General features: G+C 48.6%; 1 protein-coding gene across 1 annotated transcript in view; it reads left to right on the top strand.

The window, feature by feature from the left end:
- TGM4 (transglutaminase 4) overlaps positions 1–13,969 on the top strand; it is a 28,195-nt gene continuing 14,226 nt past the window's right edge. Inside the window, exons 1-4 of the mRNA XM_010566965.1 lie at positions 1–26; positions 4,117–4,263; positions 5,119–5,431; positions 11,637–11,702. The gene's annotated coding sequence lies outside the window, so the exon portion shown is untranslated. The remainder of the gene's footprint in view (positions 27–4,116; positions 4,264–5,118; positions 5,432–11,636; positions 11,703–13,969) is intronic.

The raw sequence follows: 13,969 nt of genomic DNA, 5'->3' as shown, positions 1-13,969 counted from the left end.
CGGGCGGGGAGGCGGCCGGAGGCTGGGTAAGGATGGAGGAAGTCGGGGCAGGGAAGCGACTGCCATGAGTTAACGTGTGTTTTGCGTGCGGCCTTCCCCCTGCCCCCCCCGCCTCCGACAGGCGTTTCTCGGCCGTTAAGGCTTCGCTTCTTATTGCATCTGTGATGGGGAGGAAGCACACCGGCTCTTCCGGGGGTATCCTGCACTTGTCTTCAGAGGGATTTGCGGGGTAACCGGTTTCGGAGAGCGGAGCCGAGCCTTGTAGCTGCTGGGGTGTTGAGCAAGGCATGGTGGTAATGTAAACCCAGGGCAAGAAGACTGAAGCAAGTCTGCTGGGGTGTAAAAGTGAGGAGAACAAGCATGGCATGGGAATGCCCGAAACCAAACCCAACTCTGAAAGGCCAGTGGTTTTCTGTCAGTTTTACTTTAAAAGCAAGGTGTTGGTGCACTTGACTTTCAAACACTTGTTTTCTGACTGCTGTTTTGCCAATAACATTGCCCTTCTCCCTCTCTCGTTCTACTTCTGTTCACTCGTGACAAGAGCAGAGAGGTGGAGCAGTTGGTTTGCATTGTGCTGCTCAGCTGATGTGCTCATCTGGTGAGCTCTCCATTGCGTGTTCATAGGGGATGATCTTTATCTCGGTTGTGTTTCTCAAACCTCATTGTGCTGAAGGTTATGTGGGACTTGCTGGCCTTTCACCTCAAAAATACAGTGTCCTTACCTACAGGAGTGACCTCTCACATGGGCATGGCAGAGGTGGAGATGTACACAAGATTATTTGTGAACGGGGAGATGCTGAGAGAGACGGCATACGCGTATCATAAAAACACATTGTGGGGACTCATTTAGGTAAAGATCGGAGGTTGTTATTCATATGGCAAATGTACATTTGGACTTGGAATCCAAAGGAGAACCCACAAGAGAAACTAGATCTGAATCCAGCCTTGTATCAGGAAAAAAGAAAATTTACTTGTGTGATTATTAAGAAATGGTTAAAAAAGCAAAAACTCAGTACTTGCCAATCCTGTTGACCCTTTCCAATATATCAGAAAGGGTGACAGGAAGGAGAACCAAAAAATGTAAATCCTGATAGTCTTCCAAATCCCCCCCAAAAAAGATTGTGTTCTGCACTGGCAGAAGAGCAGAGTGTGGAATTACTGAAAATGTTGACAGCATCTTTTCTGAGTATTTTTCTCCTTTGAAATTTATAGAAATATTGCTCCTTTGCTGGGGTTTTTTTGGTGGTTTTTTTTATTGAACGTGCTATGACAAAGTGTCATGTCATCAAGGTGGAGTGTCACCAGCAGGTCAAAGGAGGTGATCCTTCCCCTCTGCTCAGCACTGGTGAGGCCACACCGGGGATACTGGGTCCAGTGCCAGGCTCCCCAGTACAAAAACGAGACAGACATGCTGGAAAGAGTCCAGCAAAGGGCCACGCAGATGATGAAGGGCCCAGAGCATCTCTCCTATGAGGAAAGGCTGAGAGAGCTGGGACTGTTCAGCCTGGAGAAGAGAAGGCTCAGGGGGAATCTTATCAATGTATACAAATATTTGAAAGGAGGACGCACAGAGGACAGAGCCAGGCTCTTTCCAGTGGTGCCCGGTGACAGGGCCAGAGGTGATGGGCACAAACTGACACGCAGGAGGTTCGCCCTGAACACCAGGAAACAATTTTTCACTGTGAGAGTGACAGAGTGCTGGCCCAGTTTACTCAGGGAAGTGAAGTCTCCATCCTTGGAGATACTCAAACACTGTCTGGACATGGTCCTGGGCAACTTCTGTCACTTCAGGAGTGAATCTGGACTATCTGAAATGTACACTGAAATTAATGTCCTCTTAGAAAAGCAGTCAGAGGAGTAATCCTTGACTCACTGGGCTGGCTTAGCTGAGCCCTTAGCGGGGGAGTAATTTATACCTCCCTCCTTCCCTGTGGGGAACACCTGGGGATGTTCATATATCTGCCTGTGTGCCGTTGTGATAACCGCTCCTCTGCCCAGGACACAGAAGGACTTGCCCTCTCTCTGGAAAACCTTCCTTCTGGGCATGTGTCACCTCCAGAGCACACTGCAGCTGTTTTCCCTGGCTCTGTAATAGAAGAAGATCAGAAGAAGAACCCATGAGTTCAGGGTCACTTCTGAAGGTAGCATAGCTGCTGTGATGGTGGGAACCAGCTTTGCTACACCGCCGATAGACTTGCAGACTAGTTCAAGTCAGGCAACTCTGGAGGTTGGAGTCCACCCACTGCTCTGCAACATATTGCTTGTGACCTCCAGTCAAATTTTGAATATCTCTAAGGTTGGAGAGCTCCTGACCTCTGTTCCAGCGTTTAATCACCTTTGGTTTTCCTTGTATCAGATCAACACTTGTTCTAATCTTTACTTGCTGCCTCTTGTCATATCCCAACACACCTTGGAGAAGAGCCTGGGTTCCATCCTCTCTACACCCTTGGGTAGGTGGTTAAAGATGGTAACAAGGTCTCTTTTTCTTAAGGCCCTTTTTCCTAGCAGTAGAAAGTAGGCTCTTTCTGATCCAGAAATGATATACTGAATTTAGGTGAAACACAGAGAATTGTTTTCCCCTCTCATCTCTTTATTCCCAAGTCTGCCAACCCACTAGAGGCGTATGTGGATGTACACAACTGCCCTGAGCAAGGTAAAACTGTCTGGTCACACAGGCAGAGGGTGAAGCTGGGAGGCAAACATCACCCCACAGTGAGCTGTAACACAGCAGCGGGTTTCTTCTTCAGAAGGCCAGTAGCAGCCTGGCCTGGTTGTCCCTCTTACCCCTCTCTGCAGAGTTTGCCATGGCAGCGGTGGGAAAGCAAAGTGCTTCACTGGTAGGAATTGTTTTGGATCATTTACCATTACCCTGATAAAGTTGGAGACCTTTGCCACAAGTGGAGCAAAATGAGGCCAAACACCAGAACCGTTCGTCTCTGGGATGGGGTTAGTCTCAGAGACCTTGCGCCAGCCACTGAGCAGGGATTTGCTTTGCAGCCTTTTCCTTTTAACTTTGTACTTGCTTCATCACTTGTTTCAGAAATCCCTGTGGCCTCTGCTAGCTTGCAGTTATTCGTTTCTTCTTCTGGGTGGGAGCAGGACAGGGTTGGTGGCCCCCATTGATGGGGGCGGGAGGCAGGAGGCCACAGTGCAGCCATTCCCATGGGGCAGGTGCCACATCTCAGCTGTGTTTCTTGGTGGCTTCACACCTACTTTTCTGTCTGCTTCGAGATGAATCCCACCATGGACTGAAAGGTGACAGGCTATGAAGGCATGATTGCTACAGGCTTAGACAAAGCCTTGCTTTCACTTGCCCTTGTGTGCTCCCTGATTGTTTGTTTGTGAGAGTCCTGATCTGCCTGTGATCTCCTCCCTTGGTGTCTTCACATCAAGTATTTGGTACCCGGGGGGCTAGGGAGATGGCCGCAGCAGCTAAAACGATTCGGGGCGGGGGGGGGAGACTGTGAATGGTGAAGGCTTTTTAGGGAAAACTGTGCCCTTTTTTTCAGACCGAGGCTGTTACGTGTCTTGTCAGGTTGTCCAAGGAGGGAAATCTTTCTTCAGAACCTAGTTGGTCTTGAAGTCCCTTGAATTCAGAGGTGGTTTTGTTGCCGCTAAATGCTGGGGCAGAGAGCTTTCAGTAAGTTTGCTCTCCAGCAAGTGTGCAAAATAAGGCATGAAGCCCCTCAGCTCTTGCTTTCCTCCCAGAGGATTCCACTCTGCCCTCGCTGCAGCAGTAAGGCAGGCCAGGTCACAGGAGGTGGTGAGGACCTGTGGTTTGGGTGTCAGTCCAAATTCACAACAGGCAGGTCCTGGACCACAGGCAGCACCAGCACATACATCTTTGGTGTTTGTCTCTGGCAGGGCTGAACTTGACCCTTTTCCAAACTCTGTCGAGGACTCATGGCAGGACATGCCAGGGTCAAGCTCTGTCCAGGGCTGTTTCCTTGCTTCTCTTTCCTTCTGTGATTTAATATATTCATCTTCATGTAATACCAGCTGTAATTCAGTTTCAAAAGCCCATGCCATTGGCTTTTGCTCCAAAGTGCCCATGAATTAGTGAGGGTGGATGAGCAGTCGGTGAAAATAAGTGGGTTTTTCTCTTTCATCCTACAGCTGCCTGTGCTGCTTCGCATTGGCTGTATTGGCTTGGTGTTTGCGTGCAATGCGATGATGTGGACGGTCTTTGCAAAAGCCCTGCGACTCTCCTCCTCCTCGGCCGCTGCCTCTGTGACGACGACGGCCTCCAACTTCATCTCTTCGGTGAGTAGATCCCTTCCCCAGGCGCTGAAGCCTGGAGGAGCACAACGATGTGGAAACAGTCACACTGGATGCGACTGGTCGTAGCTCATCTCCCAGCGTGACCGGTGTTGCTGGCCACAAAGGGAGAGTTACAGGCAGACGTGAAATGATTGTATCGGGTCTCAGCCGCTCTGACAGTTGTTCACGGCTGAGGCTGTAGGACTTTTCTGGGTGTTGCAGGAGGAAGGGCACTGCTGCCCAGTGCCATGCCTTGCGGCAGCTGTATGATTTACTGAATTTTTCTAATTGCCAGTGAGAGACAGAGCTGGGAGCTTTGCTTTGTTTTGCTCTTCCTTTGCAACACCTCACCTGTGACAAGCCAAAGCTACCCTAGCTGAGTGTGAAGATGCACCACCTCTAGTGGCAGCAAGAGCATTTTTGACCCACTGGTTTCTTGTGCTTGCTTTTCACTCTCAGCAGCTGTCCACCTTGTTTCTGTGCTCCAACTCAGTCGGATCATGGTGGTGTCCAAAACTCAAGTCACTGAGGCCCTTTTTTTATTGACTGGAATTGCCCAGTTGACTGGAGATTTGGCTCCCGAGAGGTGCTGGGAAGGCAGCAAAGCACACATGCATCTGTCAAAATCCTGCTTTGGGACCGAAATATGGCTGTGCTTCCAGGCTGGATGGTAGAGTAGGTCATCTCTGGCATCAGGTGCAGCAGCCATTTCTATTGGTGGTCCCAGCAGGAGTTTCCTTGAACAGGTTTTTTCCAGGGCTGGCTCTCCCAGCAGAAGAAGTCCTTGCAGCTCTGGCAGCGCAGGAGGCTTTGGGGTGGCTCAGCCCAGCAAAGCTTTGTCTCTGTCCTTTCCTTCAGGCCATCGTGGGCAAGCTTCTCTTCGCGGAGACATGGACACCTCTGTGGTGGGTCGGCCTTGCCGTGACACTCTGTGGCCTCGTGCTGCTGCACACAGCTGCGCCCCAGCCAGCACAGCTCCCAGTGGAGAAGAAGGAGTTGTGATGGCTGCCATCGGGGGTGCAGCACTATGCCACCCCTCGACAGCCTGCCTCGTGACAGCATCCCCAGTCCCCAGCCAACTCTGAATGCACTGGCCATGGACCTGCTAACCCCTGCTCACCTGCTGATCTACCGACTCACAAAGTCATTCTGGTCGCATCTTTCCTGGCAGGTCAGTGGTGGTGTGGTGGCAGTGACAGCCTCGGAGGGAGCTGGTCCGCTCTGAGTCAGTATTGTAGAAATCAGGGCCAGAGGCTTATCAGCCACTCCTCTTCCTTCACACACCTGCGGCTGTGGAGCTTTCCCGGTTTAGGGAAGGCTGAAAGTAAACGTGGTAGCTGTGGAAGGTGCATGTGCATCAGTACTTTTCCATAAGAGGACCTGTCCCGAATTAGAAAAGCAATCACTGAAGGCAGCTAATACTTCTGCTCTGCTGTTTCCTGACTTTCCTCTCTTCCTCTTGAAATGGCCCCATGCCTGCTGCTGCCTGTAAGGCTGTGGACCCTTTCATTAATTCCTTCAGCTTCCCCTATGAGTCACATACACCTTTTAACTTGCCATTTGTATCTGACGCCTGTAACTTCTGCTTACCCATTCCTGATATTACTCACTGTAAGGTTGCCACTTTTTCCTTTAAACTTTAACCAGGATGGGGTTTTGATCACCCTTCCTGCTGTGTGTAAGTCAAAGTGTAATTTTGGGACAATACAACAGGCTGCATGTGAACAGTCAGCCACTTTCACTAGGAGTGTCGGTGTTCAACAAATTCCGTTATCAGAACCTGTCAGGTTTATCGTGACTGGCAGATCTGCACCGTGTCCAGCAGGAGCGTAAAAATAGACTTGCAGGTGAAAATGCCACCGGAGTTGGGTTTGTGCCTTTTCCTTCTTTGTATCAGAAAGATGAAAAGTCAGTGTTCCCAGAAGAGGCTGGGAGGTTTTTTGCTCCAAGTCCCCTGCTTCAGCAGACCATCCTAGATCATCACATCTGGCAGCCGTGTCCCAAGAGGGGCAAAGCCTTTGTCTCTGCTCTCTGTGTGCTCATAAGTCTTCCTTTCCCAAGAGGGGAGCTGCATATGTGGTGGGGAAGACAGCAGAGTGCCTTTCCTCCGTACCAACGTGGGTCTTTGCACCTGGGGAGCTCTTTGGGTAGCAGCAGTGATACAAAGAGTGGGACACATCCAGCTGCCGGGGAAGCTGAGACTTGATGCGGTGACCCAGCATCCCTCACAGGTCTGTGGAAATGACAACTAGGAACTATGCATTTCTAAGTACATCAAGTCTCATTAGACCTTTGTACATGATGGAGAAATAATGAAGGCTGCAAGCCTGATTTGTTTGCCCTTGTTAGTAACTCAGCCAGCTGTAAGCCGTGGCTGTCTTTGTGGGAGTAGCAGGAGAAGGACCAGACTCTTTCCTCTCTGGTTAATTTGGCTGTTGCCCCTCCTCCTAACAAACCTTTTGGAAAGTTTTTTAACATGGGCTATCTTAAAACTGACATTTCTTTATTACAGTCATTGTTGGAGGTCAAGGTCTAGGAGATGTTTGCACATGTGCAGAAAGCATGGGCAGCAATTCACTTGGTGACACTCACTTTTAAGGCAGAAGAACACAAACAACAGCTGTAAATTCACTGTTGTAAACACTTGAAGGTGGGAACGGAAACGAGTTTTCCTCCAGTTGTTGGGGGAGGAAAAGATTGCCAAGTGGGTACAGTTTGGGCAGAATCCCTCTCCTCTATGTACACAGGGTTTGGCCCATGTCTGCCATTGTTGCTTGTCAGCGTGGGGCCAGGGCTGCAAGGAAGGCTGCAGTCGCCATACGTTGAAGCGGTGCACATCCGGTAAGTGGTTCATATGTAGTTGTCCAAAATGCAGCTGGAGATGATCTCAAAAAGGGGTGCCGGCATTTCCAAACTAAAACACTGTTCAAAGCTCAGTGGCTGAAATTTAATATTTACAGATATTTTAGACCACAGATGCACAAAAAAGTGATGTGAGACTAATGGGTGAGCTGTATTTGAAGAGTGAGTGGTTCAAATATGGTAGGCCTCGTAAGGCTGAAGATCATGGCCAACCGTAAGACCTTGATTTACCAGGACAGAAGGTGGGTTATCCTTATGCAGGAACTACAGTAGTTTGCTTGTGTGGAGTTTTTGCACAGTTGAGCTGAGGTATTTTTAGAGAAGAGTCTCGGGCACACATTTCCACTCAAATTTCAGTGAAATACACTTTTCTTTGCACATATCCCAGGTCTTGGCTGTAATGAGTCTTTCCTGCACCTTCCCCTCATTCTCAAACCCAACCATAATTTTTCAGCGTCTTGTTCATCAGATTTTCTTCAAGCAGGGCTATACCATGTCACGCTTTAAATAGTAGAAGAAGCAAGTGCATGGTTAACAGCATGGTTCACAGCATCGCTCATGAAGATTGAAGTATTCTTGAATTAATGGTGAGAAGCGTTTGAAAAATTGTTTGTATAAACAAGGTCCGAGGGTATTATATTCTAAGGTAAATAATACCTTGTATACCTTTACAAGGAACAAAGCCAAATGAAATTATAATTGCAGGTGAACCTTAAAGCACAGTTTGACTGGTTAGATAAGGAGCTATAAGTAAAACCTGAGAAATGTCCCTATTGTCATTGACAAGGAGCCACTGAAACTTGGAAGGTTTGTACAACGTCTCAGTCACAGCATGTATCAAAATAACTTGAAGGATGGCAGTGACTTCAGGGCTCTGATGTAATCAATGGCTGTACCTGGGGTGTTGTTTCCAGTGCTGGACCCCCCAGTTCAAGAGGGGTGTTGGGAAACTGGTCTGGCACAAGGAGACCAAGATGGCAGGGGCCTACAAGGAGAGGCTGAGGGATGTGGGCTTGTTGGAGATAGGGAGGCTCAGGCTGACGTGATAGCAGCCGACATGCTTGGAAAGGAGCCAAGCTCCTCTCCGTAGAAGTGGCCAGAACAAGAAGAGGCAACAGGCACGGGTTATGTCTTGGGAGTTTCAAGCTGGTCATCAGGCAAAAAAACATCACCAGGAGGTTACAGAAAGGCAGCAGATTCTCCACCCATGGAGGTTTTCGAGGCCCAGCTAAACAAGACCTCAGCTGACCTGAGGTAGTGTTGGTGATCATCCTGTCTGGGCAGGAGTTTGGACTTCCTGTGACCTATGGACGAATTTCATGGGCAACACTGTCTGTAACTGAAACTGGTTTGCCCTTTTGCCTCCAAGTTTGGCAGTTCCCTTTAAATGCTGCTGTGCCACAGAAAGGAGGTTCCTCCTTGAGGTGCCATACGGACCTAGGCCACCAGAGGCTTGTTGGCTAACCACAGAAACCATAACAGACGCTTGCGTATGCATTCATAGCCTGAAAACAAATGCACTGTTACCAAAGGAGAAGGAGCCCACTGTACTCAGCTGCTGATAATGAAGTGCTTTGTGCATTTGAACCTTTGCTGGTTGAGCAGCCAGCCTGCTGCGTGCAAAGCTAGTGGTGGCTTCCAGGGCAGGGTAACACTGGCCAGCTGCAGCACCCCAGCATGGGGTGACCAAAGCACAGGGAAGCCTGGACCTTGCAGTGCTCCATCCCGTAGCTGCACGCAGCACCGCAGTAACCCAAGTCCAGTAGCAGCACTTGACATACGCAGGACACGTTTTGCCCTGCTGAGCAACCAACCAGCCACTCTGTTCAGTCTCCAAGGAAACTTTTTGGTTTTTTGACTGTTTAATAACCCTCTTGGTTGTTCCGTTTTTTCCTTGGAGTTTAAGGAAAAGTGGCTGTGAATGGCTGTACTAATTGCCAAGACTTCCTAAGCAGCTCCCGGGGCTACTGCACACCCTTGAAGTCCCGAGGGATTGCTGGTGCTGCGTTAATGCCTGGGGAGCTCCTGGGTTGGGCCTCCCGCTCCCATTTTGCTGGGGGGAGATGATGCACCCTGCTCAACCCTGCACAGGTCTTGCACTGCACAGAGGCTCTGGTGCACCCCGTGGGGATAAAGCCATGATGATGGAAATAAGTGGGTGGGAAGAGTGGTAGTAAGTGGGGAGTGGCAGATGGTACCCCCACTTTTTGGAAAAGGCACATACATTTTGAACCCATCACTCAAATCTTGCTTGACTCAGAGGTCACGTTAAGAGCTGAGGTTTCATCCCGCCTGTGGGATTTGGGCCTGGGGCTTAGCCGCGTGAGCAGCTCACCTCCTTCTGACACAAGCAGAGCCTCTCTGTTTTTGCATCAAGGTAGGAGTCAAACAAGTCTGCCTGCACCGTGACCTGCTCTTGGTGCCTGTGCATGGTCTGAACATCAGCCAGGGCTTTGAACCTAATTGCTTTGAGTAAGTTAAGGCAACACTTGGGGAGAAATGAACAGTGCCCCAGGGAAGGATGAGGCATTACAAATGCCGCATCTCCCACTGCCAAGCAACTGTTTCCTCATCCAGTGAGGAGGTATTTCAAATGACTTCTCCCCTTCAGGGCACTCCTGAGTTAGGCAGCTCACAGGCATGGCTCTGCCAGGAACCAGTGCTGTAGGAAAATGCTTTGTAAGAAACTGTGGTGGGCATGGAGCTACTCCAGCTGCCCACCAAGGTGAGAGCATCTCGTGCTGCTGTGGAGGACACTGGCCTGGATGCTGCTAAGATGGCTGAGCAGGAGTATGCTGGCTTGGTTGCTTTTCAGGACAGATAGCCACAGATCCCTGCCCTCAGTCAGTCCCACCATACCAAGGAGACTACCACATGCGATATCCACGTATCCAGGGGTGGGCCAAAGCCTTTGCACCTGCCGTGCTTTGGGTCTGCTCCCATACAGCACATGAGCCGGATCCCCAGCGCTGCGCAGGACCGGCTCCTTCCTGCAAATCCTCCTGGTCTAGGAAGGTTCTCCTTTCCCACCGCGTAGTGATTTCAGTTGCACTGCTGGCTGTTGGGGATGTGGCGTGGCATAATCTAACCTGTAGTCTATAGACTGTGTACATCTGTATGTATATAGACACGCACACCCACACAGACAGATAGGAGAAGCTGTTACCCCACCCCTGCAGAAAGAAATGTTACTTGAAGACACTGGTATGCAAGTTTCTGTTTTCTCACTTAGACACATGCAACCAAACATGTATCCTGTAGGTGAGAAGGTATTCTGTCAGTATTTTCCTTGTTCTCTGAAGCTGTTTTTAATATGTGGATAAGCTATTTGATCCCTGGTTCAATATTTGCGCTATTGATTTCCCTGCCCTTGCCATTTATTTTTTGCAGCCCTCTTCTGCTTTATTTTTCCTTGTGCCTTTTCATATTGTTTGCTCTAGGTGTAGTCTGTGGATATGTGTCCACACTTCAGTCAGTCAGTGTGGTCATACAATCACACTCGAAGCTAGTTCATGGGTCAGTGGCAGTAGGGTGGATATGGCCCTGCAGTAACTGCACCCACCCTGTTGGACCCTTTCCAAGCACACACTGTGGGATCGCACAGCGAGGGGGGGGGTCCTTCTCCCCATCTCAGGTCTCTTGATGGGCTGGGACGAAGGTGTGAGGAGCAAGTTAGCAGGCTAGGACCATTCAGTGTGGAAAAGAGATGGTGGTGATTTGTAACAGGGGCTGGGAAGACCGTGAGTTGCATGAAGAAAGTAAGCTGGGATAACTGTTGACTGTCTCCTCTCCCACAAGGCTGGGGGCCACAAGGGAAGCTAGCAAGCAGCAACTTCAAAGCCAGAGGAGCTTCCCCCTCCTACAGTGTGTCATTCAGCCGAGGAACTCCTGTCCACAGGATGCAGCAGAGGCTGGCGGGTTCCTTGGGTTCAAAAAGGGAGCAATTTTACTAAGAAAAAAAGCTGCTGTCTGGGAGAAGTGACATGGTAGAGATCTGCTTTTGTCATTTCTTGCACAAAATTCTAAAGTGTTTTGCTGAGAAGCAGAAGTACCTTATCCTGAGTCATATTAGTCCAATACCTAATGTAATCATTTCCGCACCGGAGCATGCTTATTTCGGTGTTTCCAGTGCAACAGTTGTACCAGAGTTGAGGGTCAAGCGGTCATAGTACTGAAATCCCAAGTTCAACCTTCACACATCATTGCTCCCTATGTCTAGACTGATTTTGCAATTTTGCCTCTTGCATCTCAGCAAGGGAAGGGGAAAGGGATCTTGAAAAATAACCAGAAAAGATATTTTAACATTATAGCATTTTGGTTTGCTGTTAAAGCAGCTCTATATTTTTCCAAGGTGGCCTGGCCTAAAACCTCAGTTTCCTGTGATGACTACAGGACTTCTCTTTCAGGGCAGGGGAAGTGCTACACAAGAGTGTTTTGCCTGACGAGCTTTAAGCCTACATTGGGTATATGCGTAGTTATGTTCTCTGTTTTATATCTCTCTTTGCCTTCTTCAGAAGCTGACTCCCTGTGGGCAGCACTGGGTTGGGCACAGAGTGATATGGTTTTCATTCCTTCTGGAGGTAAATGCCCAAAGTTAGTCACCTACATCCTTAACTTCAGGTCCAAAAACCCTCTTTCAAGGTTCATTGAGAAGGAAACAATGGAATTTCCATAATAATTTTATTGGCATCAATCATTTCTCTGGTATTTGACTGTGAGAAACTCATTAGCAGGTAGCTGGGGCCAGGTGACTTGAAATCAGTTAAGATTTGGGCTTGGCCATCTTGCATCAACCCATGACGTCCTATTGCCTGCCACAAGTTGGCTCATGTAAGATTAGAAGAGAATCTGCCTGCTGGGAATACGGGATGCCCTCGGGGCGTAGCTGACAGGCCACTGTCACGGCCCATGGCTGGTGTACGTGAGTGAGAAGTGGTTAGATCAGCTCTCCTTTCAAGAGTAACAGCAGCACTAGCATGTCAGGACATTATGTGGATGTGATGCATCTCGCTACTAGGAAATTCCTAATGACTGAGATACAAGCTTAATGAAATGGCGAAGGGAGGACCAACATAGCACCTCAAATAATGTCCAGTTCAAAACACATGGACCAGATCCTCGGCTGCTCTCCATCTGTGTGTTATTTTCTTTTTATCCCCCTGAGACTTCTCATGACTTATTGTTCCCCAGGCTGTGATTCAGGAAGGACTGAACACGTACTAGATGGTATGTGTGGGAGCAGTCCTGCTGTGTCAGTGGAAGGCACCATCTCGCCCTGGTGCCCCTCAGGACCCAGACATGGGCTGTATGCTTGTGTATCTTGGCAGATGCACCGCTCAACCCCTGGCACCTCGGAGCAACTCTGTGGGGCGGCTGGGAGGATGTGTTCACCTTTCCAGAGAGCTGAAAAGGAAAGCTGTGCTGCTTTTGATCTATGTTTTATTTTGAGTGTTAGTCTGACTGGACATAGGGAAAAAAAGACAAAGCAAAAGCAACTTGAAGCCTTAGATGGTTATAAGAGTAGGTTGGTACACTGCTATTATAAAAGGCAGCTTCTCCATAACTAGTCACGGGGTCGTAAGTGAATAAAACTCTAAAGCTAAGGATTGGGTTGCACTTTGTATCCTTCCTGCTTGGCAGCCATATCTGTGGTCACGCTCTGAAATTTGACTTGTGTTGGTTTTGATACACAAAATAAACAAAACCTGAGACAACGGGCAAGCTTGTAAATAGGGGAGCAGCCTTTGGCGAATTCTGATTTTATTTGTTTGCGTTTTATTACCTTTTTATGCCAGCTAATAAGCTGATTTACCTTGCAGATAAGGCTGATAGCCTCTGGAGTCCAATTTTGCAAGCTAGGAAGGAGGTCGCTGAAGTTATTGGCAATAGGCTGGAGATTGCCTGCGAAAAAAATACCATCTCCTGCTTCTGTTAATTAGAAGAGTATACTTTTATGAGACAGATTGAAGTGATTAACTGTTGTAACTGTTTGGGAAAAAAAATTCAAAAGGGCTGGTATTTTTCATAGCTTTACCAAGGAGGACCAAAAAAAGCCACTCTGCTGAACCACAGCCAGCCACTCAGGCCACTCTGACTAGCAAAGGCCAAAGGAGATTTGCCTGTAGGAAGGACAGAGATCCCGTGCTGACAACATGAAACAAGCTGAAACCATGTCTCTGAAAAACATTCTTGCAGTTTAAGTTGAAATCCCTTTTCTCAGACCTTGCCAACAACTGCCTTGGAGGGTTTTACAGTTCAATGGCCTTTCCTGGCAGGGCAAGCTTGTATGAGCCAGGGGAGGAAGCTAATGCAGGAGCGTTGAATGCTATGCCATTGAATTGAGATAATACCAGTGCACAGAAAAAGATAATGGGAGCAGGCAAGACCAGCAGCTGCATAAAGTGAAAAGAGAACTGAACCTTAGATGCTGTCTGCTGGCATAAACCAAACAGTTTATGTAAACGGTGAAAAGACCAACCACCTTCCATGAGGGAGCAGGTTCATGGCAGGGCAGAAGCCACACCCATTTAACTTCGACAATCTTTCCTTGAATGCTGAGCTTCAAAGCGAGGGTCAGAACAAGCGCACTGTTGAAATCTGCCTTTTGCAAAACCCTATAGGACTGGAAATGTGACTGTCCCTGGTGAATACATGCCCTGCCTCCACTGCTGACCCTCCAGCACACACCTAACAAAATTTTTTCCAGAAGCAAAGTGTTACCAACAACCTGTTCCTGTTCACAAAAATCTCTAATTTTTGCTGTAGGACTACTGGGTCAACACAATTTAAGCTGCCTCCAGCCAAGCATGGAATGATATACATATATATATATATATATATAAAAAAC

This window comes from Haliaeetus leucocephalus, unplaced genomic scaffold, assembly GCF_000737465.1.
Source record: "Haliaeetus leucocephalus isolate CR32 unplaced genomic scaffold, Haliaeetus_leucocephalus-4.0 Scaffold222, whole genome shotgun sequence".
Taxonomy (NCBI): domain Eukaryota; kingdom Metazoa; phylum Chordata; class Aves; order Accipitriformes; family Accipitridae; genus Haliaeetus; species Haliaeetus leucocephalus.
Note: the sequence above shows the minus strand (reverse complement) of the source record. Positions and strands in the feature narration are given on the sequence as shown.